This window comes from Lycium barbarum, chromosome 4, assembly GCF_019175385.1.
Source record: "Lycium barbarum isolate Lr01 chromosome 4, ASM1917538v2, whole genome shotgun sequence".
Classification (NCBI taxonomy): Eukaryota; Viridiplantae; Streptophyta; class Magnoliopsida; order Solanales; family Solanaceae; genus Lycium; species Lycium barbarum.
In genome coordinates, this window is record NC_083340.1 from 120786222 (window position 1) to 120793841 (window position 7620).

Genomic DNA, 7620 nt, shown 5'->3' on the forward strand with positions numbered 1-7620 from the left:
ACTCTGTCTCGTCATTTTTACATCTGATTTAGCATATTTATTGAGAAAGTCAATTAATAGTTTTAGTTTTAAGAGTTTTTCAACTAACGTGTCCTTTATCTCTCCTTAAAGTGAGTAGTAAAGATTATAAGGATTTTTTTAGGAATTTATATAGATCATTTGTAGAAGTAAAAGTAGATTTGAAAAGAAAAAAAAAATTCTTGGTTTTCTAGAGAATTATTTTGGACCGAATTTGTTTGATTTAAACACCAATAAAAATATCGGGCAATCATAACCAATAAAAAAATAATTTCAACAATGTTAGCTTCTAGGACCCCCAATGGGTGCCAAATTATGGATGGTAAAAAATCCAACAATCGGAGAGAAGGGTAATAGCAGCATAAATATAAGATAAATAGTAAACAATGATAAAAAAAAGATTAAGATTCACTAACCCGCTTAACCTTTAATGGTTGAGAAATCATACCCTCTCGACCTATTAAATGGGACCAATCCACCACGTCCCTCCATCGTCTCAAAAGCTAATGGTTGACAAAAAATTGGCCCCCAAAAAAATGTTAAAAGTCAAAAGAGCTCTTTTTTTCAGCTACAGAGTTATACCCTATTAATCTGGTTTCTTCATTTTATGTTAGTTAAAATTTTCTCAAATCATAGTTTAGATTTCGATTTTTAAGTGAAAAGCTTGGTTAATAGCTTAGGAATTTGGCAAACCCACCTAGTCATTGTAAAAGCAGACAAATTACAAAGGCGGAAGTAATTTTTTTTTTTTTTTTTTTTTGGAGATTGGTAACATCAAAGGTGAGAGTAATCATGCACTGCTTTCTTTATCATCAATCTGTCGGTGTCATCGAGCTTTTTTCAATAATACTATCATCCAATAGGTAACTAATAATGTTGACTCATCTTTTTACCTACTACTTCATGAGCGGAAGCTGAATTCTAGAATGGTATCAAGTACACCAGAGATCACTTGGCTAGTGGGATTGTTTAAGGAGCTTGGGGTTGATGTAGAACTACCAATGAAACTGGTGTGTGACAGCAAAGCTGCTATTCTAATTGCAGCCAATCCTATATTTCATGTGAGAATCATACATATAGACGTATGTTGAAAACTGAGCATGTCCCAACCAAAGATCAACTGACAGATGTCCCAACCAAAGATCAACTGGCAGACTTAAGAGTTTAGGCAAGGCAAAACATGTGAGTTAACGTTATTAGTTAGGCAGTTAGAAGTTAGTTAGGTTATTAACAATGTATATAATACTTGTTGTACTGAGATAGTAAATACAATAATACAGTTTCTGATTCTATTCCTTTCAAGATAATCTAATTTCTCTCCATAGCTTCATCTCTAGGATGCCTCAAACAAGTCTCAGATCAAAAGATTACAATATCAAGAAGAATGGCAAGGCAGCATGTCAAAACGCCAGCCACAACTGTCGATTGACTGATTGGAGAGGTGGGAGCTGCATCAGCTGTAGAGTCATTGCCCGCAGTAGGGGTTATCTTTGCAACAGGAGGTAGAGGTGGCTCGACCACATCACTTTCGGAAAGTATTGGGTTGGGAGCTTCAGCTGGTGGTAATAACTGACGAGCCATGATTTGTAGGAGACCTCGGGGTTCAACAGGGCTAAGATACATTGGTGGGTCTTTGTAACCCAAACAACGGTTCCCTATAACCAGCACATGGATATATTTCAGTACTCAATCACAGGGTCAGCTCAATAAAAAAGTTCCACAAATCAGTAGCATTTTCTAAAATAGAATCCATACTTGACCAAATCAGTGTTATTTCCAAATATATTCCCTACTTGCACAAATCAGTAGTAAGTTTACTTTGATACATAAGCTTCTGAATGGTGTTTCCTAATATAAATTTAAATTAGTGAGACCAAGCAAAAGCACCACAAAACACGAGCGGACATGGCAGATTGCAGCTAACATGATGCATGGGCATGAAATTCAGATAATGCACATAAAAATGAGGAACAATAAAGAAAGAGAAGCTGGGGGTGGAATGCGATGGAAGCATAGACAAGCTATATAATCACTTATTTCTGTATCTAGCAGCTGTGCCTGGGAAATCTGTTATAACACCATCAATGCCAGCTGCAATATAGTTGTTTATCTCTACAGATAAATCTGAGAAAAAATCCCATGCTTGAGGCACAAACTCATTGTTAAAGCCTTGAACGTATGCTGGGAGATTTGATGACTGCAGCTGCGGCACCACATCTGTTTGCCCACTGACAAATTTTCTCTCACTTGGGAAAACAGATTTCTTGGTTAAAATCACAGAACTAGCAAAGTTCTTGATCTCGGATATAGTTGAGCTCTCAATATCCCTGATATCATCAGCAACCCTGTAAACAAGTTCATCGCGGCTTTTCTTAAATTCTTCAGGACTGAACTGTCTTTTGATTGGATCATAACTTTCTTTGCTGTCTGATTATTATAACCGGCACTCCTTAAGGCTTCACGCACAGCAGCAGTTACACCAAATCCCTGATTTGCCAGGTAAGCTGCATTCTGCACAAGTGCCAGAACATTGTCGGATGAAAAATGAATAGGTATGGAATTATATTGCTTTCTTCTGGCACTAAACTTAGCTTCTTAAAACAAAATGAAAAAGATGTCATTTATTTCGACAACAATTAAATATTTTACAGTTACAATTTATTATTTATTAGCCGTCATACAGTAAACAGAATTTAAAATTTCCTTTTAAAAGGTAAACTGAAAAGAAATAACAAATGATAGGCCTTCCAAAGTAATAGTGGTAGGGCATATACGTTTACGGGTTAAGCAAGCAACTCATGAACTACTTTCCTTAATATTAAAGTAAGTATGTATTTAATATAAAATATTATAGAGAAAATTTGAGTAAAACACAAAAGCTAATAGATGGAATAATACACAAGGATCCTTTCCGCATTCAGCAAATGAAGAAATACTGATGCTAGTTAGAAGGTAAAACCAACCTGCCTTTGGAATGTGAACATTGGTATTAAGAGGAAAGAATCAATTTTTGGAATGAACATTATTGAGAAGGAAAAATGAAATCATTTCTTTACAAAATTACCAACAATAGTTCAAAATTGCATTCCTTCCATCCTCTTGCTATGATCTGAAAGTTGTATCCACGTCAACTCCCATACACACAAGCCACCCCAACATAAAGAGTCATCATACGAAAATAAATAGTACTCCCTCTATTTCAATTTGTTTGAACCTATTTCCTTTTTAGTCCGTGCCAAAATGAATGACCTCTTTCCTAATTTGGAAACAAATTCACTTTATGAATGATTTACAGCCACACAAATTTTCAAGACTTATTTTGAACCACAAGTTTCAAAAGTCTTCCCTCTTTCTTAAATGTCGTGCCCAGTCAAATAGGTTCATATAAATTGAAACGGAGAGAGTAGTATTATTGCATCTTCGAGGAACAACTTTACTCTTAAATTAATAGAACTGCTTTGTCGTTTTCATTTTGGAATTTCCATCTCACGGCATTCTTTTTCCAGCCCTTAGTGCCAGTTGAGTGCAAAACACAAACCACAAGAGCAAAAGAGATTTATTCTATTAAGGGAAAACCATCATGTCAACAACTGAAGTTAAATCATTCCATCATGTCAACAACTAAAGTTAAATCATTCATCCATATTCCAAAAGCCTCTTGGGATATTCTTTGCTTTCATGGAATTTAATGCCCTTTTTAGAACTCTCAAAACTTAATTCACGTCGAATAAAGCTACTGCAGAACGGATATTAGCATTTAGGTGTAATATGCACTTATGGACTTAACATTTGCTGATACATAATGTTGGTATTAACAATGTCAACAGAACCGGCAATTAATAAAATCACCTCTATGCAACCCTCAGGGGTTGGCCTGGTGGCAATTGACTTGAGCCTTGGGGTGCTACCTTTCAAGGTCTCAAGTTCGAAACCCGCTGGGTGCAAACAATTTCTGAGGGCCATCGGACTGGGGAAAACCCTGAATTACCCGTGGTGCACTTGCGGGAAACTCCTTGCCGAGGGCCTGTGCACCCCCGGGATTAGTCGGGGCTCAAAGAGACTCGGACACCCGGCGCTAATCAAAAATAAAATAAAATCACCTCTATGCTGATCATAACACCAGATACAGTTGTGGCATTTTCTGCATATGTCAAGAAATCCACCAATGACACAAACTTTCCATCATTTCTGGCTTTTGGATTTCGGTACAATCTAAACTCTGACCATGGATTTGATATTGACGCTACAAGAAATTAGAGCATGTTAAGTATAGCATTAAAGCATTGGCATAAAATTACAATTATTATCCGAAACCTGGAAGGGGAAGGGGGAGGGTGGGGGGTGGCGGTCCAGTGATGTACAATCCAAGAGATCAAAAACATTATAGTTAAGAATGACACCAGAAACTCACACATCGATATAATTTAATACTTTAGGAGTACAGTAGATGAGTAATGTTGGCCTGAGATGGATTTAAATAGAGTACACGGTAAGTGAGGAGTCATATCGCCAACATAACTTGTTTGGGATTGAGGTGTTATTGTTGTATTGTACAATATAGAACAGTTTGATGGTTAACATTCATGTTAAACTAGAAGTTAACCTTATTAATGTTAAGAGGACGGGATAGCCTTTGTCACTAACTTAATTAATAGACAGGTATCCAGATATGTACACCTACATTATTCACATGCAAACAAAAAAAAATGACAGATTCACAAGATGATTTCTTATGATTAGTTTTGAAATAAACCCATTAACCTGAAGATCTATCAACAACTGTTGTCTTCAAACATACTATCTTCAGCATCCAGAAAAAGTGGTAGATGTTTAGTTTTAGACACTGTAAGATAACATAAAGGAAAGTTGGCTCAACTTATGTTTAAGGCTCTTAATCTCATCCCAAGTAAGGTTAAAGGTGACTATTCCATTCGTTATGTTAAGCTCTGGCACAGTACAAGCAATATTGCTGAATGGCGATTGAGAAAATGAAGTCTTATCTATCAAATTAATTGAACCCAGGCAGAAGGGTATTCCATCCTTTGCCATTTGAACAGGACAGTCGAGAACATCTACACCATCTGAAGCAGCTTTTGTATATGCCAAATTGGTACATCCTGGGTAGTCTCCACTTGCTCCTTTAGATGTGATAATCAGAAGCTTTGCTGTAGGTCAACAGGAAATGGGGAAAGAGTGAGATATAATGTCTTGTACAAACTGTAACGAAAACGTTAAATACACAGTAGGAAAACTAAAGCAGTAGAGGGACCTATTAATAAGAGAATATTGATTTGACTTAAACTTTATCTTATCAACAGAAGAACAACTAAGACCAACTCAAGCTATGATCTCTAGAAGTGCTACCTTGGCTTCACATGACTTGATGAAATGTTATAGTTATTTTCTCTTGAAAAGCTAAAGTATCTCCAGGACAATATAATTCTCAAGTTCTTTGCTTACACTTTCATAGAAGAGTCTCTCTGGGTTTGTAATTTGAAACCAAGCTCCACCTAGATAAGATCATTTAATTAGACAAAGAGAATTGATCTCAAACTCAAAATTTCACGAATCAAACCTTTTCCAGTCCATTTTAACCTTGAGTACAGTACTAGCTCAAAAGTTTTACAGGATAATGGTTTGCATTTTCATATTTCGGGTACAAAAGCCATGTAATGAGAAAACAACATTCACCGATCTCAACAAAAATAAGAGCGTATATTAGTAGCTTACCTTGAAGTTTATCATTCTTATCCAAATGAGTGAAGCAATCTGCAATATTACACAAATTATAAGAATAATGATGAGTATCGCGGTAGAAAGCGAAATAGCACAAAGCTTCAAGACCAACTGAATATAAAATGCCAAAAAGGCCCTGTCAGATACCCAAACCCAAGCTATTATGGAGGCAACTGCGATCACCTAAACCTATCCAGCACATTTATAAATCTAGTGTGTCCAAGTATCCTCTTTGATGTACACTATCAGTGATAAATTTATCTACAAGATACCTGCTTGTTTTTTCCTTTAATGTCTATTTTTATACTCAAATTAAGTATATGACAAGATTATCACCTAAAAACCAGTTATGCACTTTATAGTAGTGGCCACCCACTCTTATGAATTTGACTCTATATTCTCACATATGTGTAAAAACATTTATATTTTGTTGTTCCTCTATGATTAGCCTATGAATTTAGAAGTCCAGAACTGCCCGATTACAGTCCAAATAACTACTCACGCCGTGTAAACCAGCACAATTTCAGCCTCCAGAAACTTTGGAGTTGTCTAGATTTACTTTTCGCCAAGGGCACAATAAGATATTCACAAACAGCATTCTGATGAGCAACTAAAAATATGAAAGCAACAATAAAAGCTTACATATCACATAGATTCTGTTATTCATCAATTGTAGCGTGGTTACCTATTGTCACCGATGGAGTTACTGGGAAGTCAGACAGTACTCCATCCACAGAGAAGTTGCCATTGTCAGCAAAGGACAAATACTCAGCTGCGGGATCATAGCTGTAATTGTAAGCAAAAGGTACATCATTTGCGAAATACGATGCAAAAATCTGAAGACCTTCTTTATGAGCATCTAAGACAAGCGACGTATATGATTGTAAGTAGAGTGAGTTGTCCACCGGCCAGTTATAAGATTTGGGAACAAGAATTCCAGAGGCAAAGGTTTTGATAAATGTGAGGTTCTTCAATAAAGAACCATATGTTTGATTTGTTGAAGGCTCAACATCATCCTGTCCGATAAACCGGAAAACGAGTTTTGTAACTCGTGGATTGAATCGTGCCACCATACTGCTAAGGAAATTCACCTCTGGTGATGAAATATAGTTGATGAGAACATTCTTGGACAGGGATATAATAAAATTTCTCATACTCAGATTATGCTGGCTGAAGAAGGTGTCATGCTGCAAAAAGGATTTGAAAAACGAAGGATCAATAAAAGCAGTACTGACACAAAGTCAAGGCACCATTTAAACAAGATCCAAGTATGTACAGCAGTATGTTGTAATTGATAAAGTGTGTGATCATCTCATCTAAAAGCTTAAGCAGTTGAGCTCTCAAAATGGCATTCTTGAGGAATGGCCTTGGAAACATAGCTGGAGAACTAGGCAGCCTCTCAAGGTCTCCTGCTTCGCTTGGACTGCTCTTAGAGAATCCTGCCTAACACAAGACAATCTCAAGAAGAAAGGAATAATTCATCAATAGATGTTTCATGTGTGGGCAGGACAATGAAACATTAAACCATCTATTTTTACACTGTCCTGCAGCAGCGGACCTTTGGCATTTGTTCTACTCTTTAACTGGGTAGTGCCCTTATTCATGAAAGATGCCTATGCAAGCTGGTCACTGTGGAGAGTTGGAAAAACCATCAAAAGAATCTGGAGAATGATCCCTACAGTTATTTTTTGGTGTCTCTGGAAGGAGAGAAATAGTAGATGTTTTGATGGAATCTCAACTTCTGTTAGTACACTCAAGGCTAGATGTTTAGAGTGCTTATTTAGTTGGCATTTTCTTACCCCTGTACACAGTGTGGATACTTTTTTGGATTTTGTTAGTTCCTTGTCTTTAGCTTGGCTTAATACA

General features: G+C 36.6%; 1 pseudogene; it reads right to left on the minus strand.

Annotated features, from left to right (window-relative positions):
* Nucleotides 1–1462: 1462 nt before the first annotated feature.
* LOC132637716 (glycerophosphodiester phosphodiesterase GDPDL3-like) lies at nucleotides 1463–6992 on the minus strand (annotated as a pseudogene).
* Between the last annotated feature and the right edge of the window lie 628 nt (nucleotides 6993–7620).